Raw genomic sequence first — 19554 nt, forward strand, 5'->3', positions numbered from 1 at the left:
AAAAAAAACTTGTGATTTTAATCAGCATATGCGTCCTTGAAAAAAAGAGGCAAAAAATACCAAAGGGAAATTCAAACTGACAATGCCCTGCCAACAAACCAAAAACAATATAAAAAAACATACAACAGCATACAATCACAACAGAGAAAAAACAAAAGCAACACGAACCCCACCAAAAAAAACAAACGGCAATGATATCAGGTGCACATGTGGCACCCGTCATGTTGCTAATGTATTCACAAACCCAGTGATAAGTGTTATTCGGTAGGTCATATTCAAGGAAAAGAGGACATAATTGGGGTTACTACAATAAGAACTTATCTGTCGAAATCTGTGACAAAGATATTCCATAAAGGTCAACCAACCTATGATGACGTCCGTAACATTTTCGTAGGGATGATTTAAACTTCATCACTTGAAACTCTTGGTGTGAAAGCTTCCTTTTAAACTCCAATTCTCTATCAAGGAAATCATGATAGGGAATAGAAGCTCTGAAATATCGATTCAACTGGGATATATATTCTCTTTATGAAGGCGCTGCCGGAAAGTTTGTGTTTAAGTTATGTTGTTGGTCTGTATCTTCTTGAAGTATATAAGGTACTTTATAATAATGGAAGGTATTATGAAGGAGTGTATTAAAGTCCTTACTCGTTAAACTCGCTATCATAATGAATGAAGAAGTTCGATTAAAATTATCACTTCTTTGATTTATAAACGAAAGTTGTGTCTAAAGATTGAAGTGCTTTTAATTAATTTTAGTATAATTTTGTTTATTAAATGTTTACTCTTCAATTTGCAGAAGACACGCAACAAAACAGGATTGCAGGTTAGAACATTCTACTTAAAAATAAGGAGATGTAGTATGATTGGCAATGAGACAAATATCCACCAAGGTTCAAATGAAGTGAATGTAAGCAATTATATGCAAACGTATGGACTTCATCATTGAGAAAAACCATACCGTATAGTCAGCTATGAAATACCCCGACATGAAACATATAAACCAATTCAATTGAGAAAACAAACAGCCTAATTTATAACAAAACAATTTAAGAAAAACAAATATGACAGACATGAACCAACGACAATGACTGAACAACAGGCTTAAATAAGACCACAATAAGCAAAATGCATACCGTATAGTTGGCAATACAATGATCTGACATGACACAATATTAAACAATTCAAACGATAAATGCAGCGGCCTGACTTATTACAAAACAATAAACGGAAAATAGATATGACAGACACCAACTAATGGCAACCATTGAATCAAAGCCCACCGACTTCGGACAGAATGTTGGTAAGCGTTCTACCCTACCCTTACAATTTAAAAATGTAATATTTCTTTTTTGTTTTGGCTATTTCAGAAGTTACTATATCGTCCAGTAGTACATCGACATACATAATAGTGTCTGCCATCTGATCCTCTCCGGTTTTTTCGATTTTATCATAACATCAGAAAACGTATCTACATGATAATTCAATATCGCTAAAAATACAAAAGTAAAAGAAACAAGTTTGAGCTTTCTTAAAAGCTGTGGACTGCTTCGCTCTATCCTAATTTACAAATAGACACGACTCCAGAGGTGTGCCTAGATTGGCCGAAGTTATGAAATACAGATAATACATTTTTGTAAACATTGTATAGGAACATTGTTTAGCAAAACAAATCGTGCATATTGCAGATTAACAAAGCAAATAAACACGTATTAATAAATGATATTTCAATATTGAATTTCAGTGTGCAATATATGCATAAAAAAACGAACATGAATTCTTTTCACGAATGTGACTTACCGAATTAGACTATTTACCGGATTTGTAATAACATAAGCAACACGACGGGTGCCACATGTGGAGCAGGATCTGCTTACCCTTCCGGAGCACCTGAGATCACCCCCAGTTTTTGGTGGGGTTCGTGTTGCTTAGTCTTTAGTTTTCTATGTTGTGTCATCTGTACTATTATTTGTCTGTTTGTCTTTTTATTTTTGGCCATGGCGTTGTCAGTTTGTTTTCGATCTATGAGTTTGACTGTCCCTCTGGTATCTTTCGTCCCTCTTTTAATGACACGAGAAAAGTCTGTAATTCTTTATCTAATTTAAACCAATAGCTGTTGCTGTATCTCAGCCGCATCATAAAGCAACCAATCAGAATCTATATGTGATAAGTAATTATTTCAAGATGGCGTGTATATCGACTGAAACTAATAGCTCCGCACCGTGATGCGAAGCAAAAAGAATTGCTTGTAACGTTTTTTGTGCTTTTGATATCTTTCACAATTCTTGAAATAGTATATATTCTTTCAGTTGAAGTGTTTGCTGGCTCATTATGTGCTGTTGTGATTGTTATGGTTGTAGCATTCACAATATTTTATCAATCAAGGTATGTTATGTAAATATGGAAATAGAAATATATTTACTATCGCTGGTATTCGAAAGTGATGATGTTGAAGAACAATAAATAATGAATAACTGCGTTATTTTCAAAGTGATTAATAACTAAAGTAAGTCCGTGATTCTTGCAGGTCCCAATCTTTATAGATTTATTGACCGTTGTCGTTTCACCTTTTTTCTTTACCTTTCTTTCCAAATTCCAGTGCATGTTTGCATCTCATATTCACAGTAAACTTCAAATAAAGGACACTACGGAAACTAGAATGTCAGCTTCATAACTTGATCTTTTCCTCGATATAGGCACTGATGAACGACTTCAAACAATTGCAAGAATCCATGAAAAACGTGATGATTTCAACTTTTCAATTGTCAACTCCGCTCCATCTTATGACGTTTACATATCCCAATTGATACTTTACGCTCATCAATGTTCACACTATAGGACTTTATAAGCATGGGTGTGCTCCTTACACAAACACTGATCCAACAGAGTGTTAAGGAAAAACAACTGAAATTGACACTCCACATGAATTACGGTTAACCTCAGGAATTAGTTGACCGATACGATATGTCTGTGTCTAAATTTACTACAGTCATGTTTCAAGATCTTAGGTCTTGATATACCTTAATAGTTGTGTTGATTCTCATTGTGGTGCATGCACATCAGGAGACGCTTACCCTGTCGACACATCTAGTATCATTTTGGAGTACATGCGATTCCCTTAGTTTTTACTAATTGCACTTTTAATATAATACTAGTACTTTTTATATGACTATTAATTTTTTTTCATTTAAAGTATTTGGGTAGTACTGCTGGCCAAATATCTCTGCAAAATATTATCGTCGTTATAAAAAGATTCGCTAATAACTAACTTTATGAATCTCATTATGTTTCATAATAATGATAGTCTTTTTTGTTATTATTACTTTTTTTATTATCATAATGATGTTTATGACTACAACTAGTAGATGCTATTGTAATGATAGCAGTGGTAGTAATTATTTCCGCTACTTTAACGGATAATTGGTACGGAGGTTTTGTGTACAATGTACTATAAGTCATGTCAGATTGACGAATGACTTCAGCAAAGTTATTTCGTTTCAAAAGAATTAATCAATACGGGGATTCTGTGATAGTGGTTGGTCAAAGTGAGATTGATTAAGTAACGTTACAATTTTATATTCATCTGTCTAGTCTGTCTCACAGGCATAGTAAGAGGATTGATTTTTAACAGACATCCATTTATAGAACCCGACAACGCTGAACCATTTCTACCACATTATATGGTCAGTTGACATCGCGGCAGACGATGTGTTAGAGATGGAAAGCAGACCAAGGTATAACCACTAACCTATCAGCCACAATAGATTGCGAAAATTCAGTAAAACTATGGTAGAGATATAAACATCGGGTTTTCTCATAAATGATGAAAAAAATAAACGCCCAAAATATTAGTATATTAAATGTTTTGTACCCATCAAAACTTACACATAAACTAACATTTCTTCTCTCTAAAATTATCTCAAAACCTGAAGACGGTATGGAAGTTGTCAAGACTTTACATTACCCAACTTTCTGACGTTAACATAAGATTGGTGTAACAGTATCAATTGTATTGCATCAGAATTGCGCAAATTTATGTAATTGTACTGCACTATATGAGCATTTTGAGAATTGTTATCACTTGAGCGATGTTCTATGCCAAAATATTTATAAAAACAAATACATGCTTTGAAGAGCTGATAAACCGAAAAAGAGCAAAAAAGTAAATCAAAACCCCGACAAGGAATCAGATCTATGAATGAGAGAGATATATTTCTTAACTTAAGGATGTACTTAGGTGAAATTAAAAAAATCTAGAATTTAAAATTGATACTATAAGTCAGAAGAGCATTAGTTAAGGAACAAAATAAGCTAAAAATATTGAAAGGTTGTGGATCTCCTTTTCGAGATATTTCATTTCTAAAAAATGGCGGGAAAAGGCTGACTCGGAGTTTTACTTTATATTTGCATTTATATTATTTGGGTGTCAAATTGGAAAAAAAGAAATCTAGAATCTGCTTAAATTTTGGTAAATGACCTTTTATGAGCTATTTAAGTCTTATATGAAAAGAAAAATGGGTGTTATGGGACAACATATTTTACCCTGTATCGTAGGAAAAAAACCAAGGAGTCCGAAATCTAATAAAAAATCCTTAAACCTGACCTAAGTACATCCTTAAAAATATTTTCTTAGACTTATAACAAAATATTTCACTAAAATGAAATCCGTATTGTCATACTAATACAGATGTATTGAGCTAATAGACTAGTTATACCCTCGAGGACCAACAGTCACCATCAGAAAAACGGACATAGTTGTAGTTATATCCTGTAAGCCCTTCTCATTTAAGGGGCATACATTATCATGTCATATTTTATTAGTTTGTTATCATAATTCCAAAATTTTTCGTCTATACCAAAGTATTGTTAAACCAGTATTAACATTGTTAAAGTTGATTTCCATATTAGAAACAGAGGGAATTATATTATCTACGTTTACAAATAAATCTATCAAGCAATCATTCAATGTGCACACAAAACGATGACTACAATACAGGTTATAATCCTGTACACATTTCAACATCTTTTCCTCATTTAAAAACGCAACATGTTACCGGATTTATACTTGAAATATGCAAGACGACGGTTCCCACAGCCGGAGCAAGAATTTCCTACCCTTCCAAAAGAGGGCAACCGTTCCTCAATCTTTACTTTGCTGTAGTTTAGTTTGCTTGCTGTTGTTCGTCTGTTTGTCCTTTTATCTTTGTAAATGTTGTTTTCTGTGTTTCTATGACATATTTTGTTGTTCTCCACTCTGTATCGTCCGACCCGGTTTTATGTTGCAGTGATCTCAATAGCAAAATTTTCGCTCAAGTGCAGCATTGGTAAAGAAGTATTGATTAATATAATCGTGCATACAGTAGTCGATTTAAAAAGCTATTTATGTTTAATTGAAGGAGAACGACTGAAACCGACACAACAGAAGTTTTACGACAACCATCACAAATCGGGTACCGATACGATGTGTCTGTGTATCAACTCACTAGTGACATGTTTTTGCGGACTTTGAATGGTCGTCTGTTACCGAGTGTGGATTCTAAAGGCGGGTGATACATGCATTGCAAGAAACGCTTACCAAGTAGACAAATCCCGTCTCGCTCCTTAAAGAGTTTATGCGATTCCCTTCAATATTTTTGTGTGTTACTTTGATTTTATCTTAGTGGAGTGGCGGAGAGGACAATTTTAGAAATTTGAATTTCAATTTTGCTTTAAAGTTATTCGCGGCTTTAAAGGCGTCGCTAATAGAAATGACGCTTGCAAAGTAACTGTTCGATTTACCATGTCCTTCACTAGAAAAGAATACTATGGCATCCATGTATTATTCTCAAATTTAGCACTGAGTTCGCAGTAATTGCAGTAGATCTTACTAATGTTACTTGATAAGAAAGACTGGTACATTATCAACATTGATAAAATAACAAGAGTCTTTTATTCACGAATAAGGTCTTTGTCTATTATTTTAACTACTCTTTGAGTAATTTGGTCTTTATGGCTAGCATGTGGTCAAACCGCGTTATTGAGCAAATGTTCATGCTTTATATTTGGTATATCATATCAGCGTCGCCTGCTCTAACAGCACCATCATTTAGATTTGCTTATCTTCCAGCATGGTATGTTATGTTTTCACTTTCTATGAGACATTTTCTTGCAAATTATACACTTTTATGAATGGATAGGCCGGGTCAACATTACTTTCAACAAAGAATTGGATAAATCTGGCTTCATATCTGGTGCTTCCCTTTCAGTCGTGCTACTGATTTCAAATTATGTTTAATTGTGTAGCTTTTAAAACAAGAACTGTGATACCTAACTATGGTTGAATCAGTTTACTTATCATTACATTGTTCATTGAAATAAATAAATAAAACGTCACGTCTCACTACTGCAGCATTTAGCGGACTTTTTTTTCTAGATTCTGTTGCTATTCTTAAAATTTTAGCAAATACAAAGTTTCAGTTAATGTATTTGTCAACTCCAATTTCAGACCACCTTTTCTTGGCATTGGACGGAGCCAGTTTTAAAGAACTAGTGTAATTGTCCTTTTATACTTGAATATCCAACAGATCTAAAACACTCCTGAAAACCAAACGCACCCTACAATGATTGTCACTTTCACGGTTAAATTCAACAAATTGTCACTAAACAACAATACCTAACAACATAAATAAATCGCAGTTTCAGAAATTCTAAAGCAAACAAGAATAACGCGTTATAATAACAATCGCAAAATTGTCTAATGTGGGCGTATAACTAGAAACAATAACAGTGTCGGTTCATGTGTGACAAATATCCGGAATCGAAATTCTGATAAAATGCAGATGTTTAACCAATTATATTGCTTATTACTAATTTTTTTCAAAAAGTAAATCGAGTCGATTGAAGTAATTTACGACGGCTTTACGGTTGTACCATTAAAATACACAGTTATTGCACGTGTAAATAATGCTTGGTGAAAAGACGTGGTTTTTTTTTCCAAAAAATTTTAGATGCTCTGTGCTTTAAATATAGCACTTACTAAAAATACCCTCATAATGTATGAAGTTCAAGAGTAACCATATTAACAAATTTAGTTCACAAATCATGTTTAGAAAAGAGTTCATTATGAGATTACTCTATCGAAACAGTAGTGGGGTCTCTGATGACAGTTTGGTAACGTCAGTTAAGGAAATACACCTCTGAGGAGCCAAAAATTTCTACAATTAAACTTTCTTTCTTATCCTGATTTTTTGGGTTATATGACTGTAAACAAATAATTGGTGAGAAAAAATCATATGGTGGTGCAGTTCTTTTTTTGCTACAGCCATTTGAAAGTACCCAATTTTGATGATTTTCCCATTTTTCGTCAATTTTTACCCATTTTTGGGCTATTATCATGAAAAAAATCACAGTTTCACAATTAATTTTTTTTTCATACTTTCACATAAGATGAAGTGGACCAATCTGAATAAATTTAACTAAAAAAACTATAGGTAGGTGTAAATATAAGAAAGTTTTATAAAATTGTATTGCTTTTTTGTGTCATATTTACCATGTTTTCAATTTTGTAAATTGGGGATTTTTCTCTTTTTTAGAACAAAAAGCTTATTATTTTAACTTCTTTGTTATAAATGATTGAAAAAATATATATCTAAGAAATTTGAAACTTAAAGTAAACATTGATATGGTATGTACATGTATCTGGTAAAATCATTTATTGTACCCCTCACCCATTTTCTCAACATTTTGGCTAATGAGACCGACTTGATTGGTTATAAAATTTGAAAATTTTATTATTTAAAAACTACTTATTGTAAATACACAATTTTTTCACAGAGTTAAGTTTGATTATGATATTTTTTTAATTCATTGATATTTTCCACTTGTATCACATGTTTTGGAAGTAATTCCTTAACGAGATTTCAACGAGACTGAAACGTCAGAAGAATACATCCTTAAGGTAGTTTTAACGTCATTGGCATCACATTTGACATTTACGATAAATATTTTTTTGAAGTTGAATAATCGATAGACATTTTACGACATTAATATTCTAGTATGAGGTATTTAGGTAATTTAAACTCGTAAACTAAGCGTCTTTTTCAACATTCGCCGCTCTACTATCTCCTTAATCAATATATGAGGCTTGAAATTGGGTGATCTACTGTTGCCTTAACTTAACTCAAATATCTTTTTTTTTTATTTTTGACAGACGAAAGACAATTTTAAAGAATTTTCGAGACAATTCCAAGCATAGTGGTTCGACCCTGTACGAAAATAGAATCGAATTGGACCAATCTAACTACCAGGATCTGACTCCGGCCAGGGACGCTGATGATCAATCATATGCTGTCACGCTCAACACTAATACATATTACAACATTAACTCATAGGAATCCAAACAAGTTGAATTAAATGGAATATTTAAAGAAGACTAGGTATAAAATCCTATATAATAATTACATATTCGAGTTAGTATTATAGTGTTATTAACTGCCTGTTTCTGTATTGGCCCTGTTATAGATTCAAGGTTAGCTGTATTGGACCCGAGACTCGAAGAGTTCAGTTCATAACACTTTTATTAAATGATTTTAAGAAAATTAAAAACCGGAAGTGAACGTTCCGTATTAGCCCATGGGCCAATACGGCTTTTTTTCCATATTGGCCCTGTTTTTCCGTTTCAAGACTTTAAGACGTTACAAAACATTGCACATCATTTAACCTGTTTATTTTATGATTTTAATTCAAAAAATATAATACACATGTTTTTATGCATAACGATACCACCAAAGTTAAGTAATGGCGTAAGAAAATTGAAACCGGAAGTGAACGTCCAGTATTAGGCCATTGGCCAATACGGCTTTTTTCCGTATTGGCCCTGTTTTTTCCGTATTGGCCTTGTTTTTTCCGTATTGGCCCTGTTCGAAAAGCAATATAAACTCTTGATTTATATCTACAATGGAATGTTTTCAGTATTGCACATGCTGACTTATCCGTATTAGGGCTTATTTGCTCATATCATTTAATAATTGTTTTTATTAAACACAATGACTATGATAATCTTTGTGACAAACAATCAAATAAAGATAATATTAAGATAAAATAAGATACCACGCACATTCACATATGGGTCATTTCCAAAATCAGTCAATATTCTTTTACGGCTGACCTGTGAGGAAATGTAGGCTTTGTCATTATTTGAATGTTGGTGTCTTGCATAGTGCACCGTAAGTTATACTACTTGCAGAAGAAAAATAAGGAAAAGGTACATGGGTTTTCTTTGAAATCGTGCTCAAAGCTCTAAAATTACCCCAAACTACATGTCCCCACTCCAAAAATACCAAATATCAAAATAGACATTTTTGTAATTACACAAATCTTACAATTTTCTGTTTTAAGATAGAAAATAAAATGTAGAATGATATTATAAAGGCTTTAGATAGTAGCTTGCTATGATTTCAGATTTATTTTAATTTTTTATAGTGTCCTTGATATTTTGTCAACTACATAACGAAAACGTGTTTGCTTGCTATAATATAACTTCTGACACCCCTTTTGAACTAGAAAGTGCCTCAGCACTAACTCCACATATCATTATAATAATGGAAGCATAAAAAGATAACTCTGTAAATGGTATCAACAATTATTGGCATTTACGTTGGTAGCGGTAGCCCCGTATTTTTTAACTTGTCCACTTAGCTTGGCAACGGGATTTTTTTTTTCAAGATAACAATGCAATATCACGTCCACATCTATATCATTATATTAATAAATTGTCTGTGTTTTATAGAAAAGCACAGTGTAATATGATGTCAAAGTATCAGTGGTATTAAAAAATGCCCCATAGAGTGAATACGCCTACTACCTCACGGTCAACTACATAACAATTGACCTAATTTTGTTATGTAGTTGACATCCTTCAGTTGTTCATAAGACCTAGTTCTGGTAGACATCAGTGTTAATATTTTTTAATTTGGTGTTGCATATTTGCTTTAGGGCTTAAAACTTCTTGAATTTAGTGCAAAACTGCATAAACTGCCAAAAAAGCCTCATTTTGAAATCGTGTCGTTTACATTTAGATATGAGCAGCAGCTGTACCAACAAAGATATATTGTTACATGTTACATTTATTTGCGTAAAATATCTTTGAGTAAAGCTGTTGCTTATGTCTATTTTTCCCAAAACAATGTGTAAAACGGTAATTTCAGGTCAAATATGTCAATTTCAACATGTTTATGATATCACAGCGACATCATTAGTGTCTGTGACCTTTCTGCACTTAAGTGTCCAGATAGTATTAATCTGTCCATTTATCAATTACATTAACATTATTTTAAAAGGCTTCAGAATTTTCCATTCGTGTTACAGACACACACTTCTTAATTCTATTAAGCTGTTTTTGCGTACTGTCCTAAACTATTTTAGCTATTCGTTATTATTCTGTGGTTAACATGTCAAAATGTACTATTACATTATTTATTTATGTATTTCTCTGTCTTTGGTGTTTTTGCATTTATTTGTACTGTGTCCCGTCATGTAATGTTGTCATTTTAACGGCATATTTAACATTACCATTAAGCGCGGAGGTTTTGCTAGCCACAAAAGCAGGTTCAACCAACCATTTTTTTATTAAAATGTCATGTACCAAGTCAGGAATATGGTAGTTATCTAATAGTTCGTTTCTATGAATGTTGCATTGTTGTTTGTTTTTTGTTGCACTTCTGTGGTCTGTTATTTCGTTGTTTTCCTCTTATAGTTGATGTGTTTCCCTCGGTTTGCTTTAGTTTGTAACCCAGATTTGTTTTCTCTCAATCGATTTATGACTTTTGAACAGCGGTATACTACTGTTGCCTTTATTTACTATAATTACTGAAATCTCTATGGATCTTTTTTGTTCGACTTATACGCATGTTGTGCCGACATTGTCCGCGTTTATAATCATATGAACGAAAACTTGACACAACAGAAGGATAGCTGCTTTCAGATAGCTTATACCACCACTCATCACCCTTTTATAATGTCTAGATTATTACAATGAAAGTTTACTTGTTTTAAAGAGAATCAATTTTTAACTATGACATTGTCCTATGTGTATTTTATTTCATTGTACATTATTCATTGTATATGCTCTTAGACGCATTTGTAGGTACCCTGCCTGCAAGTGCCCCCCGTTGTAAAGGGGTAGTTTCTTAATAAATATATATATATTACAAATACACATGAACAAGTGATCTTATGTCTTGGAAGGTTGAGAAGACTGAACAAAATGGTAATTAATGTATTAGTAACTGTAGTGATTCGGATCAAAAGTTATTTGTTCATTGCCCTATTGATATTTTTAAATATTCATTACATATTGATTTAATAAACTTTTTTTTTAAATTTGTATTAATTACACCTATATTTAAAGTTTTGTTATTTTGTGATATGTGATTTTGAAGATTTTGTTGTAATCTTTATCATGGATGTAATTTAAACTTCACTCTTCGCTGATTAAAGAATTGGAATAGAAAACTGATTTTTTGGGATAAATCTGTAACTTGATAAATCAGGCTTTTTTTTAAATTTTAAAGTGTGCACCACATTTTTTATGTTATTTCGAATAGACAGAAAAAATATTACAGTCATTCCTTAAAATTTAATTCTTAATTCCATTTTATGCCGGACTAAATTATGAAAAAACGTTGATGAAGTCACGGTCAAATGACAAAATTACGTATATGAGCTGATAGACAAAACACTTTCAGCCAATCAGAAGACGTGTTACATCCAAAATTAAATTATTCACAGATGTATTTTGATTTATTGTTTCTACCCCAGGAAAAGATTACCGTAACTTGGTCCTCAATACTCTTCAGCTTCGGACTGTATTCAGCCATATATTTTTTTAATTCGAAAGTCACCAATGAGTCTTTTGTAAGTGCGTCTGACGTACAAAATTATAATCCTGGCATCTTTAAATGTTACATCATTGGCCTTTTTTTGAAAAATACTGGAGAAAAAACATCTTCGTGACGTGTTTAAATAAATAAAACAAGAATGTGTCCATAGTACACGGATGCCCCACTCGCACTATCATTTTCTATGTTCAGTGGACCGTGCCATTGGGGTCAAAACTCTAATTTGGCATTGAAATTGGAAAGATCATATCATAGGGAACATGTGTACTAATTAAAGTTTCAAGTTGATTGGACTTCAACTTCAACTTCATCAAACAGTACCTTAACCAAAAACTTTAACCTGAAGCGGGACAGACGGACGGACGGACGAACGGACGCACAGACCGAAAAACATAATGCCCCTAGGTGGTGCATAAAAATGTCATTTGATATTCAGATCAACACGATAAGTGTACATAAGATGTACTACAATAGTTAGATCTGCTTAACCTTCCTGAGCATCTGAGATCACCACCAGTTTTGGTGGGGATCGTGTGGCTTAGTCTTATAGGTTTTATTTAGTGATTTTTTTTTGTCGTTTCGTCGTCTATTGCATTTTTCATTTGGCACGGCGTCGTCAGTTTCTCTTTGACTTGTAAGTTTTTGGATGTCCCCTTCTGTTTCTTTTTTTTTGTCATTTAGTTAGTCACGTTTTAGAACGATATTAGAAACATCAGTCTAAAATTGATATGCAAAGAGAAGTTTTTCTACATTTAATCCGTTTATAACATATCATCTTATCAACACAATAGAATACCCCCACCTCTTATGCATTGTGTTTTCTTGTTAACCTATTTAATATATAAGCTGATATATTTAACAAATAAAATTGTCTAGTTTACAACTTAAGATATATATTGCTTAATTGTATAGTCCTTTACATTTTTGAACAAGATTATATTACGTCTGCTATTATTTTCACAAATAATTTTGTGCATCGTGAGAAAATGTTATATTGCCTTACTAACTTACCCGCTTACTTAACAAAGCAATTATACATTAACATTATCATATTGATTAAAGTAGATACACATTAGTGAGAAAGAAAACCCATCGACACATACCGGTATTACCAAAAATACAGCTATTTAATGTGTCTACACAAACTAGAAAAGGAAAAAAAATACATTGTATATTATAATTATAACTGTGTATTTCAATTTTCAATGTCGTCAGTATCTATACTTTGTAAGTAGATATAAAATGAGGGTTTTTGTTTTTGTCTATTTTTTGTACAAAAACATGCTGTGCATTGAAAATAAGACAGAATAAATGATTGAAGGCATATTAAAGATTATCTATAAGCAGTTAGAGTTATCTTCCATGTTATATTAAAATTTTCAATAAAAAAATTTTATGACAAAATATTTTTTTATATACTTTTTTAACTACCATGTAATATTTGTATTAGTTTTATGAATTGACGAACGAACCATTGTCCTCCTTTCCTTTTTGACTCCAAAAAGAAATTATTTATTTGAAAGTTCATAGGAAATATTGCCATTGCTCTGATATTCAGACGGTTGTTGGTTCTAAACTTCCTTCTATGTTATCCTTCGCAATATTTAAGGACAAGTAAACAGGTTGTCATAGTAAAAAAGTAGAATGACAAAAATACCGAATTCCAAGGAAAATTCAGAACGGAGAGTGCCTTAACAAATAGCAAAATCAAAAGCTCAAACACATCAAACGAATGGTAAACAACTGACATATTCCTAACCTTGAACAGACATTTCCTAATGTAGAAATGGTGGATTAAACCTGGTTTTATAGCTAGCTAAACTTCTCACTTGTATGACAGTCGCATAAAATTCCATTAAATTAACAACAATGTGTGAACAAAACAAACAGACATAAAAATGTCAAAAATTGGGGTACAGCAGTCAACATTGTGTTACAGCCCTTGGATGGTGTAAACTTCCCAAAATAACGTGTATGGTGTAATGGTGTATGGCATATGGTGCAATGGTAGAAGGTGTATGGTGCTATGGTGTATGGTGTAAGGGGAATGGTGTAATGGTGTATGAGGAATGGTGTGATTGTGTAACGTGCGATCGGGAATGGTGTGAATGAATGGTGTACGACATTTCATTGGTTGAAACCGAAGTTCATTTTATTTTAATTTTTCGGATTGTAAACATAAACAATAATAATAATCCTATTGTTCTTTTTTCCCAGTAAAGCAAATTACTTTACTCGTTAGACTCTATGTCATATATATTTAATATACACATATTAAAAAATCTTTTTTTTTCTTATTCTTATTTACATTAAATCACCTTGATTTTACAGACAAAACCCCTATTGAAAATATGCATCTTAAATTTTGTAAATCTACTCTAGTAATAAGAAAAAAATGCATCCAATTTAGGGGCAAGAGTTGAATTAGGAAGATTGCCTATAGAATGTTTTATTAAAACACAAACCCTTTTATATTTAGCTAGACTATATAATAATAATATTAATCCATTGATAAAGGAAGCTTTTTCTCTAGCACAGTCTCTAGATTTGACTGGAACTTATTCATGGTATACATATGCAAAGAATATTGTTGAAGAGACTAATATTGACCTTAATATTTTTTCTAATTGTAAGGACATAAAAGATGTAAATAAAATAAAAAACGATATAAAGTTAAAAATGAAAAATAGATATGAAGATTTAATTGAAACTAAATTTGAAAACATTGATGATAAAAGTAAATTTTATCTATATAAAAAACTTAAAAAGGATTGCAAACTAGAATCTTATCTAAATATATCTAATTTTCAGATAAGGAGATTGATCACTAAATTTAGACTAAGTGATCACTCCCTCTTAATTGAAAAGGGGAGATATTTTAAAATCCCAAGAGAGGAACGACTTTGTCATAAATGTAAAATACTAGAGGATGAGAAACATTTTTTACTCTATTGTGATTATAATAAAACACTAAGAAATGCCTTTTTTGAACACATATGTACTGAAAATAATAACTTTAATAATTTAAATGAAGAAGAAAAAATTCATTATTTACTAAATCCATCAACGCCTTTACAAACAAATAAGTTAGGATCCTTCTTGAAAAAGTCATTAGAACTGAGGGCAGGGGACTCTTAACAACTTGTTTGTTTTTATAAATTTTTATGCTGTTTTTATTGTGTTTGTTTGATATGTATGTATATATGTTTATTGTGTTAATACATGTTGGTCACAAATTGTAAAGTTTATAAGACAATAAAATATTTGATTTTGATTAAACAATGGCTTTAAAATTACAGACTTGTGATCACATGCAGTTATCATAAAAGAAAGGATTTTATTTAAACTAGAAGGCGGATAGAAAGGTTATCCACGCATCGGAACAGTATTTTTATATCACGGGTTATCAACATCATTTTTAAAGTTGCTTCGTTCCCCACTTTTGACAGTCTCTTTATAAATATCTTATCGTCATTCACCTATGTTTGCCTTGGATTTACGATTCTGTTTTCCAAAAAATGTTCAAAGGAAAATTGTACAGTGTTATTGCACATAAGGTGTTGTATAATTATGAACAATCTCGTCAATTTCGTTAGATTTGTCTTTACGGATTATAAATGATATCTTGAACGTCCGAAAAAATATACTTATGTGAAACGGGATGAAATATTTGCCACTTGATATTTAGCCACCAACAAAATCAACCAACCGACATAATATACTAACAGTATACTTTTCCTAGAAGAGAACTTCTCATACTTTTCATTATAAAGTACAAATGAAATCTGTCATGTCAGTCACACTGTTGGATGATGAGGTGGAATAGTTTTATTATACAAACCATCCTGAACTACTGAGTTCAAATCATCACACCTCAGCAAGCACGACTAATTTATGCGCAGACCAACCCATCACACAATAGCCCAAAAGGAATCTGTGATGTACCCGTCCATATTCAGAAGTCATGGAAGTGGGAAATACAGATACTGATACTGACTTTAGTGACAGTTTTATATAACGAATACAGAGATGAAATGCTGGCACTCTAAATTAAAGCGGACAAGATTTTGTTATCATTGTATTGCAATGTTGCTGTCATTTGTATTATACAATCCATCCTGACATCAAAATATTGCTGATTTACTATGCGGCTGCCACTATATAGATTTACATAATAAAGTGGAAATATGGTCAGTTTTGTTTGATACTTTAAAATAGTTTTGTTATACGAGTCAGCCTGAGGTATCAAAACTACTGAAATTTTCTTGCGAGACAATATTTTTAATAAAAAGAGGACATGCTGGCTATCTAGATTGATGGGGACAAATTTTTGTTGTCATTGTGTTGCAATGTTGCTGTCATTTGTATTATACAATCCATCCTCACATCAAAATATTGCTGATTTACTTTGCGGCTATATGCTGATTTACTATGCGGCTATATAGATTTACATACATGACATAATAAAGTGCTAATATGATCAGTTTTGGCTGATGCTTTAAAATAATTTTGTTATACAAGTCAGCCTGAGGTATCAAAACTACTAAAATTTTCATGCGAGACAATATTTTGAATAAAAAGAGGACATGCTGGCTATCTACATGAAGATTGATGGGGACAAATTTTTGTTGTCATTGTGTTGCAATGTTGCTGTCATTTAATTTGTATAATGCAATCCATTCTGACATCAAAATATTGTTCTTTACTATGCAGCTATATAGATTTACATGATAAAGTGCAAATATGGTCAGTTTTGGTTGATTTGTTTAAATAATTTTGTTATACGAGTCAGCCTGAGGTATCAAAACTACTGAAATTTTGTTGCGAGACAATATTTTGAATAAAAAGAGGACATGCTGGCTATCTAGATTGATGGGAACAAATTGTTGTTGTCATTGTATTGCAATGTTGCTGTCATTTGTATTATACAATCCATCCTGACATCAAAATATTGCTGATTTACTATGTGGCTATATAGATATACATAATAATGTGCAAATATGGTCAGTTTTTGTTGATGCGTTTAAATAATTTTGTTATTCTAGTCAGCCTTAGGTATAAAAATACTGAAATTTTGTTGCGAGACAATATTTTGAATAAAAAGAGGACATGCTGGCAATCTAAATTGATGGGGATAATTTTTGTTGTCATTGTGTTGCAATGTTGCTGTCATTTGTATTATACAATCCATTCTGACAATAAAATATAGCTGCTTTACTATGTGGCTATATAGATATACATAATATTAAAAGTGCAAATATGGTCAGTTTTGGTTGATGCTGTAAAATAATTTTGTTATACAAGTCAGCCTGAGGTATCAAAACTACTGAAATTTTCTTAAGAGACAATATTTTGAATAAAAAGAGGACATGCTGGCTATCTAGATTGATGGGGACAAATTTTTGTTGTCATTGTATTGCAATGTTGCTGTCATTTGTATTATACAATCCATCCTGACATCAAAATATTGCTGATTTACTATGCGGCTATATAGATTTACATAATAAAGTGCAAATATGGTCAGTTTTGGTTGATACTTTAAAATAGTTTTGTTATACAAGTCAGCCTGAGGTATCAAAACTACTGAAATTTTCTTGCGACACAATATTTTGAATAAAGAGAGGACATGCTGGCAATCTAGATTGATGGGGACAAATTTTTGATGTCATTGTGTTGCAATGTTGCTGCCATTTGTATTATGCAATCCATTCTGACAACAAAATATTGCTGATTTACTATGCGGCTATATAGATTTACATAATAAAATGCAAATATGGTCAGTTTTGGTTGATTTGTTTAAATAATTCTGTTATACGAGTCAGCCTGAGGTATCAAAACTACTGAAATTTTGTTGCGTGACAATATTTTGAATAAAAAGAGGACATGCTGGCTATCTAGATTGATGGGAATAAATTTTTGTTGTCATTGTATTGCAATGTTGCTGTCATTTGTATTATACAATCCATCCTGACATCAAAATATTGCTGATTTACTATGTGGCTATATAGATATACATAATAATGTGCAAATATGGTCAGTTTTTGTTGATGCGTTTCAATAATTTTGTTATACTAGTCAGCCTTAGGTATCAAAATTACTGAAATTTTGTTGCGAGACAATATTTTGAATAAAAAGAGGACATGCTGGCAATCTAAATTGATGGGGATAATTTTTGATGTCATTGTGTTGCAATGTTTCTAACATTTGTATTATACAATCCATTCTGACAATAAAATATAGCTGCTTTACTATGTGGCTATATAGATATACATAATATTAAAAGTGCAAATATGGTCAGTTTTGGTTGATGCTGTAAAATAATTTTGTTATACAAGTCAGCCTGAGGTATCAAAACTACTGAAATTTTCTTATGAGACAATATTTTGAATAAAAAGAGGACATGCTGGCTATCTAGATTGATGGGGACAAATTTTTGTTGTCATTGTATTGCAATGTTCCTGTCATTTGTATTATACAATCCATCCTGACATCAAAATATTGCTGATTTACTATGCGGCTATATAGATTTACATAATAAAGTGCAAATATGGTCAGTTTTGGTTGATACTTTAAAATAGTTTTGTTATATGAGTCAGCCTGAGGTATCAAAACTACTGAAATTTTCTTGTGACACAATATTTTGAATAAAAAGAGGACATGCTGGCAATCTAGATTGATGGGGACAAATTTTTGTTGTCATTGTGTTGCAATGTTGCTGTCATTTGTATAATGCAATCCATTCTGACAACAAAATATTGCTGATTTACTATGCGGCTATATAGATATACATAATAATGTGCAAATATGGTCAGTTTTTGTTGATGCGTTTAAATAATTTTGTTATACTAGTCAGCCTTAGGTATCATAATTACTGAAATTTTGTTGCGTGACAATATTTTGAATAAAAAGAGGACATGCTGGCTATCTAAATTGATGGGAATAAATTTTTGTTGTCATTGTATTGCAATGTTGCTGTCATTTGTATTATACAATCCATCCTGACATCAAAATATTGCTGATTTACTATGTGGCTATATAGATATACATAATAATGTGCAAATATGGTCAGTTTTTGTTGATGCGTTTAAATAATTTTGTTATACTAGTCAGCCTTAGGTATCATAATTACTGAATTTTGTTGCGAGACAATATTTTGAATAAAAAGAGGACATGCTGGCAATCTTAATTGATGGGGATAATTTTTGTTGTCATTGTGTTGCAATGTTGCTGTCATTTGTATAATGCAACCCATTCTGACAATAAAATATAGCTGCTTTACTATGTGGCTATATAGATATACATAATATTAAAAGTGCAAATATGGTCAGTTTTGGTTGATGCTTTAAAATAATTTTGTTATACGAGTCAGCCTGAGGTATCAAAACTACTGAAATTTTCTTGCGAGACAATATTTTGAATAAAAGAGGTCATGCTGGCTATCTAGATTGATCAGGACAAATTTTTGTTGTCATTGTATTGCACTGTTGCTGTCATTTGTGTTATACAATCCACCCTGACATCAAAATATTGCTGATTTACTATGCGGCTATATAGATCTATATAATAAAGTGAAAATATTATGGTCAGTTTTGGTTGATGAGTTAAATAATTTTGTTATATGAGTCAGCCTGAGGTATCAAAATTACTGAAATTTTGTAGCGAGACAATATTTTTGATA

At 31.9% G+C, this 19554-nt stretch overlaps 1 long non-coding RNA gene across 1 annotated transcript; it reads left to right on the plus strand.

The window, feature by feature from the left end:
• The first annotated feature begins 761 nt into the window (after nt 1-761).
• Nucleotides 762-13348, plus strand: LOC127708040 (uncharacterized). Its single transcript, XR_007985130.1, has 3 exons — nt 762-826; nt 2310-2385; nt 8189-13348. It is a non-coding gene; the product is annotated as an uncharacterized LOC127708040 (long non-coding RNA).
• The last annotated feature ends 6206 nt before the right edge of the window (nt 13349-19554 follow it).

Source organism: Mytilus californianus, unplaced genomic scaffold (genome assembly GCF_021869535.1).
Source record: "Mytilus californianus isolate M0D057914Y unplaced genomic scaffold, xbMytCali1.0.p SCAF_7, whole genome shotgun sequence".
NCBI classification, from domain to species: domain Eukaryota; kingdom Metazoa; phylum Mollusca; class Bivalvia; order Mytilida; family Mytilidae; genus Mytilus; species Mytilus californianus.